We start from the raw sequence: 16,955 nt of genomic DNA on the forward strand, positions 1-16,955 counted from the left end.
AACTTTTATATACACTGGGCAACCAAAAAAATTGGTGTGACTCACTTTTTTTGTGATATTTGCTTTATTGTGATGGTCTAGAACTGAATTCGCAATATCTCTAAAATGTGCCTGTACTTGTGAGGTCTAATTCATATAAGTAATCCCTTCACTGAGGAGGGAAAAGAAAAAAGCCATATCCCAAATTACATAAAGTTATATGTGTTTCTAGGCTAGTATTTGGTTTTTTCAGTCCTTATAAGTAAATGCTTCTCTAAAAGAGAAGAGAAACAAATGACAATTCCAAAATTAATTCCAGTGATACAGGATCCTGGGCAAGTTAGTCATGAGGCTTGATCAGTATAAGTAAATGATGATTTGGAGGAAGAAAGGAAAAAGTATCATTCCAAATAAATTACAGTGATGTTTGTTTCTAGACTAATTAGTGTTGTCTGATCCACATAAGTAAATGTGTATCTGAAGAAAGAGGGAGGCAAATACATGGCTAGATACACTGTATTATATACTGCTTGCTTATTGAAAAGACTTTGTGGATGTGACTGGCATTGGTTTTTGTCCCCAAGTGTAATTTTGGTGAAGAAAAATAGCTAAGAGCATGAAAAAGTCTCCTAGTATGAGGAAAATACTAGAGTGTATTTGAAGAAAACTATTACAGAAGTGGTGGAAGTCTTGTCACAGAGTAAACTCTGAATTGTGACATTAAGCTATACTGGGTCATAGTGGAAAAGAAAATGGACAGCTAAAGTGGGCAGGAAACTCCAGCTACGAGGGTAGCGGACAAGAAATCTGTCAACGGATAGGAAATTCCAAGTACAATAGAAAGCAAATCTGCTTTCTTAAAGGAAAGGAAAGGAAATTGGGCAACTGCATAGCCAGGGAATTTTGATTATGGACAAACAGCCAGAAATCTTACAGTCGAAAGGAACGTGGGCAACCTGGAGAGGGCAAAGAATTCCAAGTAGTCCAGAATCACTGATCAGGTCTTCAAGTGAGTAGACATCTGTGTAGATAGTGGCCAGCCGACCGCAATCTGCAAGATCAGCAACATAGAGGCAGAGACTCTGATGACTGGACCACTGGACTCGAGAGAAGTGCCAGTGAGAGGCAGAACCCTCTAACCCCATTCCCAGTTAAGACCAGCAACGGAAGGATCAGAACCTGAATTGAAAGCTGAGGGTTTTCTCCAAATGGGTAAGACATCAAAAAGGAAGTTGGATTTATTATAATAATTTTAGTGAGCAATTGGTGGGGGTTAGGAATTGCGTTTCATTGTTCTGAGTGGTGTGCTACCATGAAACAGTAGTTGCAATGAACTGAAGGAGGGTATTCAGAATGAGGTCAGTTATGCAATACTCTAGACTTTTCTGATGGTGTAGGAAGATGGGTTTGGGAGACTATTAATGCCAATTAGTGGTTACTAAGGATTTTCAAACCAGAGATGTTTTTCTTATTAGAAAGTATTTTTGCATTCAATAATTTTCTAGAAATGACAATGCTAATCATAGTTTGAATGTAAACATTATTTCCAGAGGTTAAGATAAGGGTTAAAATCTGGCCCTGAAACATATCTGAAACAGAATTCTGGTTTAACACACTTCTCCTCCCCACCCTATCCCCGACTTCTTAGGTATCTCATTATATAGCAAGTCAATGCTTTTCCGGCTCTTTAGAAAACAATATCTCATATCTCAAAAACTATGCTAGAAAAACAAGATCAGAAATAGCAGCTCCTTAGAATACCAGTGATTAAATATTTAGCTAAAGTTTATATTTAAAAGTATTTCTTAAAGTGCTAATGTATCTTAACTTCATTTCTCTTAAAGCATTTTCAACTATAGTTAACTTTGTGGTGAAAAGCTTTTAAGCTTTATCTTCTAACTTCATACAAGGATAATACTACTCAAAATCAATTTGTTAAAGATTTAGACATACAGAGCTTCAAGAAAATCTTGGTATTACTCATCTTCTGAGGAGACAGGCTCAAAGTTTTAAGTGATATAATTTAAAGCGTAGCTGGGGCTAGCCCAAATTTACTTCCAGGTACATTCTCCTTCTGTTACCCATATGGTTGAACTTTAAAGTATAGCTATAGTATTGCACTTAAAGTCTAGTAAGATATTATAAAATTTCCAGACACAATCGTTGATCGTGTTAGCTTTTGTCTTCTGCAGGCAATTGTGTTGACTGGCAGTATTTGGCTAAGTCTTTGCGCATACTCTTTTCTTAAACAGTTCTCTGTTTATTGTAAACATGAGGAAACTCCAGTTACCACAGAAATGATGAAAATGATGAAATTTCTCATAGACAAGAGCAGAGGAATATGCTCTTCCTGTACTTTTTCCTTTCCCTCCTCCTGTGTCCTTTACTGCCCCCCTCTCCCTGTCTCTCCCTTGTTCGTTCGTCCTTCCTTCCTTCCTTCCTTCCTTCCTTCCTTCCTTCCTTCCTTTTTCTCTTCTCTCCCTCCTCCTTCTCTTCCTCCTCCTCCCCTCCCCATTCCCTTCCTCCTCTTTTGCTGTAGAACTCTAGGTAAACCTAATGTTGTTCTTTATCTCCTAAGCAACTAGACCATTCTTGACCTTCCCCAATATGTAAAATTATGTGCATTTGGGGCTAGATAGTAATGCTTCACTGCTGTAATATGAAAAGATTATATGAAGCAAAATATAGTATATTTTTAAAAATATTTTTATTGTAAATCTAACAGATATAAAAAACTCCATAAAACAAATATATAGGTCAACCAGGTTTTACGAGATAATCAGCCTTGTAACCACCACCTAGTTTAAAAATGTAGAATTTTGCCATCTACCTACCCTATTCACAACCCCTTCCCTCTCTTCAAAAGTAATCACAGTTCTGACCTTTATAGTAATCACTTCTTTATTTTCTTTATAAGTTCGTCACCCAAATGTTTGGTCCTAAGCACTGTTAGTTATACTTCCCCTCCCCCATATATCTCTTTTAATTTCGAGACTATCCTTTTTTTTTCCCCTCTGTAGTTTATTTGTTGAAGAAATGGTGCCTTTGGCCTCTAGAGTTTCCCACAGTCTTGATTTCACTTGATGACATCCTCTGTTACAGTTTAATACGTTGCTCAGTCCTGAATTTCCTGTAAATTAGTAGTTCGTTCTACAGGACGGATCCGATTTTTTTTTTTCTTTTATCCTCATAGGTGGTAGTGTGTTCTGTCTGAAGGCACACCATGTTTGGCCTCTCATTTCTGTCATGTTAGCTGCCACTAATGATCAATGCCATCAGTCTTCAGGTTGATGATGTGTCTGGATGTTTTGGTTGTTAGAAACTCATTCTCTACAATAAGGAGGAAATTGTGGGAACAATATTCCTTGAATTCTCACATGTAGATAAATTTGTAGCTTTTTTATTTGAGAATCAGGCTGAGTCTAAAATCTTTGGCTCACTTTTTCTTTCCTTGAGTCTATTAAATATGCTATTCTTTTTCCTGCTGGCATAATGATTTGTTGTCAAAGTCTGCCAATAATCAGCTTTCTCTCCTTTATGAGTGATTTTGTCCTTTTACTGACTTTTTTCTCCCTTAATTCCAATAATTTTACTAGAATGTGTCTCTGTTGCTTTGGATGGGTCAATTTTCTTTTAAAATATGCAGTTTAAAATCCTATTTCAGATAGGATTTTCATGAATTATTCTTTTTTGAAATTGTTCTGTTTCCTTCCTTTGATGTTCTTCTTTGAGGGTTGAGAGCCTATCAAAAGTGGAACAATTTTGAACAGCTGCTTGAGGGGCTTCAACATAGGGATGAACAAATAAAGAATTGCCAATGGGTACTTAAGGCTGAATTCAGATTAAATGGCATATATTTGTAGTGGAGCCAATTTTGTATTGCAGAACTCAGCAGATACAAACGAAACAGATGTTTGGGTATGGTGGAAAGGCAGGTGGCATAGAAGGGCAAGGGGTTGAGGGATTCTATACTTGAAGGATAGCTGAAATAGTTACCAACATATTAACTGCACAAATAAGTGAAAAAAAATACATGCAGGTATTTCTGGAACAGTTTCAATTTATTACTATTTTATTTCAAATAAAGGGAATGCAAATGTCTGACTAAATGGGGGTTAATTCTTATTCATTTTTTAGAATATTCATAATACACTAGCAAATCAGAAAAGAAAATCTTGATAAACCATCTGTCCCAATTTTTGGTTTGAAAAAAAAAATTCCATATCTGTATGTTATCAGCCAGGCCATAAAAATAGTCCCATATGGACTTTTTGTTATGCAGTAATAATATCACTGAAAACAGTACCTGGGAGTGAGAATCCTTTTGTTGGAAATTCCTATTTGTCAGTCACATTGGCTGGTTTCAGATGTCTCAATAACATTATTTCTACTAAATTTTAGGTCTGTGGCACTGAAAGTATCACTCACTAAAAAAATGAGCAAAGTCGATCTTTGTTCACAGACTACCTTTCTTAAGTGGAAATCCTTCAGTTTCTGGGTATTTTCTATGTTTACACTCAGCTTAAGGTGATAATAGACAAATGTGTAATGTTAGAAAAGTGTATTGTTTTATTGGTCCCTCTTTTCCTCATAGAAGTGGTAAAAGGGCACCTTGGTCAAATACCATTTTATTCTCCTTGAAGTCTCCCGGTGTTCCTCTTGCTACATCTGACACCACTGATGCTTATTGATTGATTGGCTTTCTTTGCCGCTTTCCCCTAGGTGCCTGTTAAATAAGAGCAATGTAAGGAGTTAAGATACTGATGTGTTCTCAGATAAAAATATTTATGTCCACATGATCGTGCCTTGAACAGCGGAGGAGGGAGGAGGGAGCTACACATCAAATCTCATCCATATAGCCAAAGGAATTCTGCAGTCAACTTTAGAATCTCACATGAAGTTTTATTACTTCCAGCTACCCACTCTTGTTCATTCTGTTACTACGAAGTCCTTTCTTCTTTCTTGATCCCCTCCCTTGCAATTGTCCAGGCAGTAGTCATTTCTTGCTGGCCTTGACGAGGATGGTGAAATGGAGTTGGAATGCACTGCCGTCAGCCAAACAGGACCGTGAAGTCAGCTTCTTGACAAATTTGCCCAGTTTGCAACAATCTGCTTCTAAAGGATCTCAACCAATTTCTGTTCCTATTTTTAAGGTGTCTTTTGCTGCTACTGTCCACAGATGGCTGTAGGATGCTGATGTGTTCACCAGGAACACCAGTGCCTGAACTCTTTGTTGGACCAAGGCGACGTTGCAGATGCTGCATCCCTCGTTGTGACAATGCCGCAGATGCCCGCACTGAGAGTACTGACACTGTATCAGAGGCAACGCTGCCAAAGCTGTTGGCACCCATTCTGCTGATTCTTTGGTTTTCAATGTCCTTTGGAGATTTACTCTGTCCATTGCAGCCTCCTTGCTAGAAGTTCCAGACTTAAGTCTCTGAGGCCTGGCCTAAAATACAATCTGATATACACCATGCTATACTTAAAATCTACTTCCCCTCATCCTTAAATACTAATTTATTTTCATTGAATCAGATTTGTTCATCTTCCCATATGATTCTTTCCCAGAAGAATCCTTAGATCCTAGCATAATATCCTTTCCAGTGCCTCCTCCCCCACCGTTATCCTGATAATGCTCCAATGACACCTGGAGCCCCTGCTACAGTCTTCTCTTTCCCATTAACCCCAGTAAAAATTGTGCTGTCTTTATTAAGAGTCTAACCCCACCCAATAATCAGCCTGAGTGATTGACACTCCTTCCGGTGAGAGCTTACACGATACTAAAGCATTGAGAAGAGAGAAAAGTAGTTCACACAAGTTGCCACAGCCTTGTTGCTGCTGTCCCTGTCTGATGACTTATAGGGCCCAGCAGGAAGCTGCTGTTCAGCCCCTCCTTGGGACATGGTAATCTTTCTATTGGGACATTGATATATTTTATGAGATTCCTTACGGCCCTATCTTAGACACACATCCCATAGCCATTTCCTTTCTGGAGTCATGAGACCTCACTATCCACACTGCCAAGAATCAGGATGCAGGCCTTTGTTGTTGTTATCCACATACTTCATGCTTTCCTTTTCCCCTCTTAGCTCAGGGAACTATCCAGACTGTGGGAAAAAACCCAGTCACCCCACCATTCACAACCTCTATGAGTTAATTTAATTCAACATACTTCTCCCGTCTAGCTCAGCTGGGGTGGGGGTAGGATGAGGTTCACAGGAGCATTTTAAATACTCTTAGAAAGACTTGAATGGGTATCTAGCAGCTGCCTGATGCTTTTTAACGAATTTGTATATGTGGCGAGGTAGTGTACTCTTCCTATCCTCAGCTTTAGGATTTTCAACTGAAATTATGACAAAGAAGTCCCATTTATAAATCTGTAAATCTTCATCAGTAAGTGTCAGTCTTCCCCCTGGGTATAGCCAAAGTGCATGTACTTCCCTTACTCTAACCTGTTGTTTTAGGAACAGTCCTCTTCCACGGCACACTCTCCAGCATCCTGAAATATAGGTGTGCTTAAAGTGATCTGGGATGGATAGCACTGTGGGACTACCCCAAGAGGAGTGCTGGTCAGAGATGATGAGAATAACAAAATAAGGAAGCATTTTAGTCATTGTATAATAGGACAGACCAAGACTACGTGCTTAAGTTTCTCTCATTGATCTAGTCGCTAATTAGTGTAAATAAGTCAGTTGTTAAGGTAGAATTCCAGGGGAGAAAGCAAGGGCTCATGGCCCAAGATTAAAAACACCTTGCTAGGGGATAGTAAAGAAAGGCAGGAGGTTGGCACTGTGGAGAATACAGGCAATAGAGTGCTTTGAAAATAGCAGGTGACTACAGTAGGCAATACTGCTCATTAGGGGACTGTGTTACTAAGTGGAGATCATGCTTAGTTTGGCTTTCAGATGCTATGAAGCACATAGTTCCTAGAAAATGTGGGAATGAAAAGATTTGAAATACGTGTAGCAGACCTTATGGGTAAGAGCCAATGACTTGGGCGTATGTTTGTATGTGGCAATACTGCAAATGTTTGAAATTTTGCAAGAAGACAGGGGTGTCTGAAAAACCACTCAGAGAGGAGACAGTGTGAAGAGGTGTATTTTCTCAAATGTAAGGGGACCATCTTATTGACTGATTGATTGATTGATTGATTGATAGACTTTCTTTTTCTCTAGCATCACCTGAAGTTGCATAGCAAGCCAGGGTGGAGACTCCCTGACCAATGTCTACCTGCAATCTTTTAATGACAGTGCCCTGCAACCCTTGGGCTCAGCTGACTGATTCTCCTTTGGATAGCCCCCTCAGTTTTTGGAGCAAGGCCAGAGGAAGCAAACCAGAGTTTCAAGGGAGCCCTTTGCATACCATTCAACTGGAAAACCCCACACTAGGACTGTCTCTGTGTGTCACACATGTGACAATGGTCACAGCACTCAGGGTGAGGCCAAGGCCCTGGTAGTAATTTTTTTTCTATAGTGCTTGTCCACTGGACTCTGGACAATGGAAATTGATGAGCTGTAATCATCTGGAAGTCCAAACTTGGTAAAGAAGACACTTGAGATAACTTCAGTTACAATCATCTAACTAGAGATCTTGACAGAGCTACCAGCCGGATCATTGTCTCTTTTTCTCTGCGTTTTCACAATGCTCTATACTCAGTAAAGTCTAATTGAATTGGATCTTCATGAGGATGATGACTTATTCTAGATTTCTGTTTCCTGTGCACCTGTAACACTTTCTATAGTGACCAATTTATGCTCTTTCCATGATTTGAAGATATTTTTGAAGGTAATACATACACAAAAGTACTTTCCACTAACATTCAGAGAAACAGATGCATTCTGATCCTTAGGACAGGCCCCTCATAGGTTAAATGATCAGTCCTTATGAATACTTTAGAACTCCAAAGGAAAATCTATGCGCTCTACCTTTGAGCGATGTGCACAGTAATGCTATGGATGTTTTCTATTATAGAGTCACCAAGTTGGGAGGAGCGTCTTGTTAAAAGATGCATAATATCTAATTTAATACTTGAATATATTTTAAGCTAAAACCAGAGTCTTACACTAGTTCTTGGGTGCTTTCTCTTCTTGGTTGGCCAATGTAAGGCAACACTTTTTCTAAGAATCATCCTATCTGACCATTTTTCTATTTCAACCCTGATCATGCCTGAATATTTTCCATGGTCTATGCTGGCAACAGAAGTCTAGATTATGAAAAGGGTATTGGATATTGGGTGCACTGCTTTTGTCTGGGAAATGTTTTCTATGGGGGAGTGGGCACCTAAATTAAGCTTTTGCTATGGTCACATTCAGTTCTTGGTTACTGTTGTGTATTCTGACTCTTATGGTGTAGGCACAGAGTAACATTTTTGTCTCCTAATGTTTAACTGTAACTTTTTCTCTTTTTCTATTTTTTTAAAATTTTTTTAAAAATTGAAGTATAATTGATTTACAATGTTGTGTTCATTTCTGGTGTATAGTGATTCAGTTATACATGTATATATTCTTTTTCATTATAGGTTATTATAAGCTATTGATGGAATGGAATCATGAGAGATTTGGTATGGCAGTAATTCAACCTCAGAGGGGCTCGTGAGTTTATCCTAGACTGCAACATGTTACTATCTCTTGATCTGGGACAATGGAATAAGTAGAAAATGGGAGAGGATGATGCTTCTTACACATTTTTGAGAAGGTATTTACTTGGCTTTTTATTTTATTTACTTAGTCAGTTACTTAGGTATGCATTTTGATTATTAGGTTGACTCATCTCTGGGGAGATCTATGTTGTTAGAACTTTAAATTTCAAACAAATGATTGAGTTGACAAAGGGATAGACTTTGCAATCCTACATTTTACAGAGAAGCTAAATTTTGAAGTAGCATGACACTGGCAACGTGTGTGTTTCTTACATATATTATATATAGCACTCTGGTAAGTGAGGACAACATATAATGTGAAGTAGGAAGTAGAATTAAAGAGTGACTTCTAGTGTATACTTTGGACTTGAGGTAGATCATTTCTGTGGATTCCAGGGGCAATAAAATCACAGAAACATATGCATTCAATTAAGTCCAAATTGAATTGAATCTTTGGTTTAGTTACTCATTTTTTAGGTCATTCATTCAGTACATTTATTGAGCACATATGTGCCAGGCTCTTTGCAATCCATCTGTGAACAAAGGACAGAAATTTCTGTTTTTGTGAGACTTATGTTCTAGGTCCCAGGAAGATACATAGAAACAAAAGCAAAGACTCTAACTGTAGCTTTGAGATCTCATTTACTGTCATCACAAACTGTAAGGTCTGCATTATCATTCTCCTTTTACAGATGAGGATGCTGGGATTTAGAGATGCTAAGTGCCATGGGCTAATGGCTGTTGTGTGTGCATGGTGGTGGGAGGATTAAGCCTTGGCAAGTGTCTAGATGACCTTGTTGCCTGGAGATGCAGAAAATCTGACTTTTATTTGATAACTGCTGGCAAGCGGAGGAAGGTCAAGTATGACTGAGGCTGTGGATGAGCATCATTTTGTTTTGCCATGTTTCTAATACATACGTTTGATTTTTAGAACGTTACAGCAGAAAAAATATCTTAAAGACTCTACAGTTGTATGTTCTTTAAACCACCAGTCGCCATCCTTACTGGAATATAAAATCAGTTTCGTGGGTCACAACAAGCAATATTTTTAAAAACAGCAAATAAAACAAAAGCTATCAGAGTCTCTCCCCCATAAGTAATGGTGAATACTGGTCTGCAAAGAGATATTTCAGACTTCTGGACAAGAAATCTGGTCTCCTTGTAAAATGTATTTCTTATGTAGATCGTACTCAACAAAATTTAAAATTCACTTCTCCAGCCTAGAATGTCCACTTCACTGATGAGGAAAATGAGTGGGACAGTGACTTGCCCAAGGTCACACAGTTAGGCATATTATACAAATTAAGGTTGAAGAATATTCAGCCAGCAGGAGGGAGTCTCTAAAATGACTTAATGCATACAGGTACATGCTTTAACTAACTATAAGACACTATTCTTTTTTAAATATAGGAATTCTTTCCTCTCACTACAAAAAGAAGGAAAAACAGGTTACCATAGGGGAGCTTCCCTTTTATTTCTATCTTCATGTGGCTGATATTTAGTTATCTGAGACAACGATTTTTTTTTCTCTTGAAGCAGGGTACTTGTAGTTAGGAAGCCCAAAGTTTTAAGGCTTCCCCTTCTACCTTGGACACACCAGGAGACACCAGTGGGAGCAGGCAGGATTTTGTTATTTCCTACCCTGTATAGAGTGGAATTGATGGACCACACACATTCCACCTGGGAAGCTGGGCAAACATGGTCTGACTTCAATGGGTGGCGTTATGGAAAGAAACCTAACAGCGAGACTGAGTTCATTCAGATCCAGCACCAGAGAGTGAGAATTCGAGCAAGAAAGACAGGCCTTTAAAAGGAGAGATGCAGGTCGTTGGCCCAGTAGGAGCAGAGCCTGGTCACAGACAGCCTGTCCCCAGTGTGTTTGTGGTTTTCCTTTGCATTCCGCATCACTTTGTTCCCCACACGGGCACAGAGCAGATGGGGCTCTCCTAGCATGATGGATGATGACTCTGTCCCATCTCTTGAGTCTGTGTGTTTTCCCCTGAACGTCATCTTTTTCTAGACCTGTTATGGATCAATTCCTTTCTTATTCTCCCACTACAATGTGCCAGGTCCACTGGACAGGTGGGCCTCCTTGGTCAGAGGGGTGGGGATCCCAGGTGCCTAAGAGACATATCCCCACTGAACATGGCCCTTGGCTGCTCTTCCTGTGAGAGTCAGTCCTCTTGACAGATCTACATCTGTGCCAGGCAGGTGTGGAAGTCCTGCTGCCTTCTGAATGAGAACTCCTTCCAGCCTAGGCATTCATTGCAGATCTGGTCCTAGGAAGGGTCTGATCTGTGCATCCCTGAAGAAGTACTACAGATTTGGGCAATGGGAGGAGGAGCAGGCACGTGATGTGAAAGGTTCAGAGAGGCTCCGGATTCTGTCTCAGTTCACAGAAGCTTCTGATGCCTTGGCCTTGACCATTAGTACCTGTGTGGCACCAGGAGCCAGCCCAGGTGTGGGTCTTCCTAGTGAAATGGTACTCAAAATTCTCCCTTGAGCCCCTGAGATTTTCTGCAGGCCTTGCTTTAAGAGCTGAGGAGGCTGTCCAGAGAGGGGTCAGCTGGACGAGGGGCTGGGGGGCTCTGTCATGAAAAGATCACAGCACAGGGAGACATTGGTCAGGTAGTCGCCACCCTGGGTGACCATGTGATTTTAGGTGGTGCTAGAGAAAAGAAAAGTCTATCAAGAAAAATAAATCTAGTAAATTAATTTTTAAATGCTTTGACATACCGTAGGCAGTCCCACCCCAGTCATATATAGTGGTAATGTGCTTCATTTCCTAGGTCTTTATGGTTGTCATTTGGTCCTAAGCACAGATACAAGAAACAAACTATAGATTAACAGAAGGAGATCAGTACAGGCCTGAGAGACCCATAGGTAGAAGAAAAATTTAGCACACATTGAACCAGAAGGACAAGTGGGACAAGGATTCAATAGAATGAGTATGTCAAGACACTGGAACAAGTCTGCAGAATGCACATACAGCAGTGAACTATCAGTGATAAAACACTTAAACTTTTTAATGAAGCATGCTGGGTGTTCGGTCTAAGTAACTAAAAGACATTATTCTCTGTTAAACAATAGGAATTGTTTCCACTTACCACAAAAAAGAGGAAAATAAAAACAAGCTTCCACATGGATCCCTCCCAGTCACACATGGTGCCTTGTCAATGACTAGTTAGTTCCCTGAGGATCCATGATTTTTTTGCACTTAAGGTGAGATCTTCTTAATTAGGCAGCCCAAGAGTGTGAAGGCTGCCAGGAAGGGAGTCAGTTGTCTTGACCAAGGGTGTAATAGGACAGATAATGGAAAAGAAGTCTCTGACTTTACAGGACCCACTAGGACAGATAATGGAAAAGAAGTCTCTGACTTTACAGGATCCACAGGGGATCCATCACCTTGACTGATCCCATGACACACGCTGCAGTCCAAATTGAAGAAACAAACTAGTGAAAAAATAACTGTGAAAACTAAATAAGAGGCGAATGTTGGCCAAAATAGCAAAGGACGTTTGAATATTCCCTCCTCCATAAAAGCCATGAGAAAATAGGTAAAAGGTGTCAGAATCAACTTTTTGAGCTCCAGAAATTAACAAAAGGCTAATGACAATTTTGGAAATGTTTATTCAAGAAAAAATAAGTCTGAATCTTGATTAGAACAGTGAGCTTGTGGTGTTTAAATCCCTTTTATTTACATCCCATCCTTTCCAGCTCTGTGGTAGTCTTGAAAACCAGTAGTTCATAATCACAATAAAAACCAAGAAGATGGTGGCACTGGAGGGAGCAGGACAGTTTGGGAACTCCTTAAAAGCCTCACACCCAGAGAACTGCTATTATTTCACTGATCTTGGAATGCCCCTACTTGCAAGGATGTACCCAGAGCTCATAGTGCTAAAAATCTTTTTGTTGGGGGTATTTGTCAAAAATATTTACAGGCATTGTTTAACTTTGGGATTACCTTAAATAGTGGATAACAGTTGGGGCAAAAAAATTTTTTAAAAAATAGGCTCACCAAAAACTTAAAATGAAAAGCTGGAGAATGAGTTGTCCAAATAAACTTTGAAAAGCTCTGATATATCCCTAGAGTCTAGACGGGCACATACATGCCCAGGCTGTGTGCAGCTCATCAAAGATCTGAAAAAGTCCAAAGCCCTCACCTCTGGCTGACCTGGAAGGATCTTTGCAAGCAGGAAGGGAAAACTAAGGCAGAATTTTAAATTGCCTGGCTGAAGATTGAGGCACTATCTAGCATACACATAGAGCCCCTTGGCAAAAAAAAAAAAAAAAAAAAAAGGGAGATTTTTTTTGGTTCCAGGAATTTGAGGAAATTGCTGTTCAATTATTAGCTGGCCACTAAGCTAAATGAGCAGATACCTCAGTGGCAACACATAACAAAGAATACAGACTTTAAAGAACTAATTTAGAAAAGTCAATAAACAAACAAAAAACAAGAACTGCAACAAAAAGCAGCAACAACAACAAAAAATTCTGTGCAGGGGAGAGGATGTGATTTCCAGGGTTGCTGCATTGTGTTATTTAAAATATCCACTTTCAACAATGACAAAAACGTGAGAAACAAAGTATGACCAGGCATTGAAAAAAAAGTAATCAATAGAAAGTCTTTGATGAAGCCCGGATTTTGTATTTGCTAGACAATCTTTTTAAATCAGCTATGATAAATGTGTTCAAAGAACTAAAGGAAATCATGTCTAAAAGAACTAAATGAAAGCATGAGATTGGTGTCTCACCAAATAAAGAATATCAATAGAGACAGAGGTCACAAAAAAGAACCAAATAGAAATTGCTGAGTTGAAAAGTATAATAACAGAAATGAAAAATTCAATAGAGGGGCATATTTCAGCATTCAGAGGAAAGAATCAGCAAACTTGAAGACAAATCAATGGAGAGAATCTAGTCTGAGAAACACAAGAAAAGAGAAAGAGAAAGAAAAATACCATATGATGTCACTTATATGTGAAATCTTAAAAAAAAAAAGACAAACAAACTTACTTACAGAACAGAAACAGACTCACAGACATAGAAAACAAACTCATGGCTACCAAAGGGCGGGGAAGGGGTGGGAAGGATAAATTGGGAGTCTGAGATTTTCAGATACTAGCTACTATATATAAAATAGATAAACAAGTTTTTCTGTAGAGCACAGGGAACTATATTCAATATCTTGTAATAACCTATAATGGAAAAGAATAGGAAAATGAATATATGTATGTTCATGTATGACTGAAGCATTATATTATACACCAGAAATTGACATATTGTGGAAAAAAAAGTGAAAAGAGCCCAAGAATGCAAGATTGCTGTTCTTTGTTTTATTAGGAAGAATCAAATTTGGGGAGTTAAGATTACTAGCACTAAAATATTTATGACTAAATAATATGTAGTGATCAGTGAGGAAATATCTAAGGCTCATTTATACACGGCACGTTCGCACTACCTAACTACAGGATACTGTGTTTTGTTAAAATAAACCAATTCCCTCCTCTCACTGAAATCAAGAGGGAAATAAATGAAAAACTGGGCTACCACGTTGAGTCCTTTCGGCCATTTATACCTCCATGTGATTGACTTCTTGGAAAGTTTTCTGGGGAAATATTTTTACTTCCTCTATGGTTGGTGCCTTCTAAGTAGGAGGCCTAGGGGTGTAAAGGCTGTCCAGAGGAGGGTCAGGTATCCTGACCCAGGGACAGGGTGCACTGTTATTTAAAGAGGACAAAATAAGCAGACGTTGGTGACTGTACCTCCAAGATTTCAGAACCCACAGCTCATCACTTCACAGACTATTTAATGGGCTATTGATGAAATAGAAGAAAAAATAAAAATAAATTTTAAAAAATCTAAAAATTTTAAAAGCTGTTATTTAAATATTATGTAACAGGTACATGTTGGTGACAGCATCTCTAGCTTTCAAGACCCATATGGGTTCACCTTGGTTGACTATATAACTTAGGGGCTATTTTTTAAATAAAAGTAGAAGACAAAAGTAAGTTCCAAAGACTTTAAAAAATGGAAAAACAGGGGTAGGGTACAGCTCAAGTGGTAGAGCGCATGCTTAGCATGCATGAGGTCCTGGGTTCAATCTCCTGTACCTCCATTAAATAAATAAATAAATAAACCTAATTACCCCTCACCAAAAAAAAAAAAAAAAAAAGGAAAAAAGATTTTTTAAACATTTTTTATTGATTTATAATCATTTTACAATGTTGTGTCAAATTTCAGTGTAGAGCACAATTTTTCAGTTATACATGAACATATATATATTCATTGTCACACTTTTTTTCTCTGTGACCTACCATAAGATCTTGTATATATTTCTCTGTGCTATACAGTATGATCTTGTTTATCTGTTCTACATTTTGAAATCCCAGTCTGTCCCTTCCCAACCCCCGCCCCCTTGGCAACCACAAGTTTGTATTCTATGTCTGTAAGTCTGTTTCTGTTTTGTATTTATGTTTTTTTTTAGATTCCACATATGAGCAATCTCATATGGTACTTTTCTCTCTCCTTGTGGCCCACTTCACCCAGAATGACATTTTCTGGGCACATCCATGTTGCTGCAGATGGCATTATGTTGTCATTTTTATGACTGAATAGTATTCTATTGTATAAATATACCACTTCTTCTTCATCCAGTCATCTGTTGGTGGACATTTAGGCTGTTTCCACGTCTTGGCTCTTATAAATAGTGCTGCTATGAACATTGGGGTGCAGGTGTCATCCTGAAGTAGAGTTCCTTCTGGATATATGCCCAGGAGAGGGATTTCTGGGTCATATGATAAGTCTATTCCTAGTCTTCTGAGGAATCTCCACACTGTCTTCCACAGTGGTTACACCAAACAACATTCCCAGCAACAGTGTAGGAGGGTTCCCCTTTCTCCACACCCTCTCCAGCATTTGTCATTCATGGACTTTTGAATCATGGACATTCTGACTGGTGTGAGGTGATGCCTCATTGTAGTTTTCATTTGCATTTCTCTGGTAATTAGTGATACTGAGCATTTTTTCATGTGCTTATTGATCATTTGTATTTTTTCCTTGGAGAATAAATAAAGAAAGAAATAAACCTAATTACCCGCCACCCTACCAAAAAAAATGGAAAAACAATTTTTAAAAGGTGAAGAAAAAAAAAGATGAAGGAAAAGTGTCTCTTAGATGGATAATAAGTAACTCAGGGAGGCTACCAGTCTTATGCGTGGTTCTTGGTTATGTAACAAAAGATTTACAGTTCAAGTGGCTTCAGGAAGCTAGTGGTGGCTTGGGGTGAGAAAGAAAGGGGTAAGGCAAAAAGCTCACTTTTCGTGACTAGAGAGCTAAAATGCCAACAGCTTTTTGCAAAGGCAAGTTTTCAGTTTAGAGGTTGTGTTGATTTGACTCATGGTTTGGAAAGCAGTATTCTCAGATTAAAACACTTAAGGCTGCAAAATTTGAAGCCACTAGAAAAAGATGCTTCGTTTTCTCTAGTTAACCACAAAACTATTTTCTTTCTTACAAGATAGAAATTTCTTCCTTTTACCATTAAAGGAAGAAAGCAGGGGGAAAAAAAAAGGCAAGGGACTGACATAGGGCCCCATCCTAGTCATTCATACCTCCTAAAGGAAGGTCACCTCTGCTTGACCGAGAGGGCCAAGATATGTTTCTGTTGGAGAGTATCTCTAAAGAGGCAAGCTAGAAAAAAACCCAATCTTTTATTTAAAAAGAAAGCAAAAAGCATAAAAGTAGAGGGATGGTTGGGAATTATGACATTCAAACTTTCCGGTCATTTATAACTGCATCTTAATGAGTTAGTGTTTCTTTAAGACAAGTTTTCATTTTTTAAATGTTTTGGGGAATAGCTTAGAAATAAAAGCCTGGTATTGAGAAAATAAAGAGTAAGATGGTCTCAAGGCAGTGGAAGGTCAGCTTTGCCAGACCAAAGAAGACAGCATGTGCTGCTCTTTTAAGATTACAGAAAATGAAGATACTCATGGGGACATTTCTAAAGAGGCAATACTGAAAAAGAAAAAGAACTTACAATGAAGAAAGCAATGAACTACCCCCCTGCTACACACACACATCCTACACACAGGAAAGAACACCCCAAAAGGCTCTCATATACACCCCTTTCAGTCTTGTATACCTACATGCCTGGGAGAGGCTTACAGATTTCTTAAGGACACATTTTGTGTGTGTGTGTGTGTGTGTGTGTGTGTGTGTGTGTGTGTCTGTGTGTGTGTGTCTGTGCATGCGCATGCATTTCTTCTGGGACAAGGCTGCGAATATGATCCAAGTTGACAGCAAGAGAAAGAGGAAGGAAGAATAAGAGAAGGCTGTCGGC

General features: G+C 38.8%; 1 protein-coding gene across 7 annotated transcripts in view; it reads left to right on the top strand.

The window, feature by feature from the left end:
* Window positions 1–856: 856 nt before the first annotated feature.
* The window catches only part of LHFPL1 (LHFPL tetraspan subfamily member 1), a 109,578-nt gene continuing 93,479 nt past the window's right edge, over window positions 857–16,955 (top strand). For 3 of the 7 annotated variants that reach the window (XR_010379385.1, XR_010379381.1, XR_010379384.1), the window contains exons 1-3: window positions 857–1,191; window positions 5,133–7,764; window positions 8,498–8,673. The gene's annotated coding sequence lies outside the window, so the exon portion shown is untranslated. Of the gene's footprint in view, window positions 1,192–5,132; window positions 7,765–8,497; window positions 8,674–9,309; window positions 9,496–16,955 lie in introns of those variants that run through there. The other 4 variants (XR_010379386.1, XR_010379383.1, XR_010379382.1 and 1 more) reach the window with 4 other exon arrangements.

This window comes from Camelus dromedarius, chromosome X (genome assembly GCF_036321535.1).
Source record: "Camelus dromedarius isolate mCamDro1 chromosome X, mCamDro1.pat, whole genome shotgun sequence".
Lineage (NCBI taxonomy): Eukaryota > Metazoa > Chordata > Mammalia > Artiodactyla > Camelidae > Camelus > Camelus dromedarius.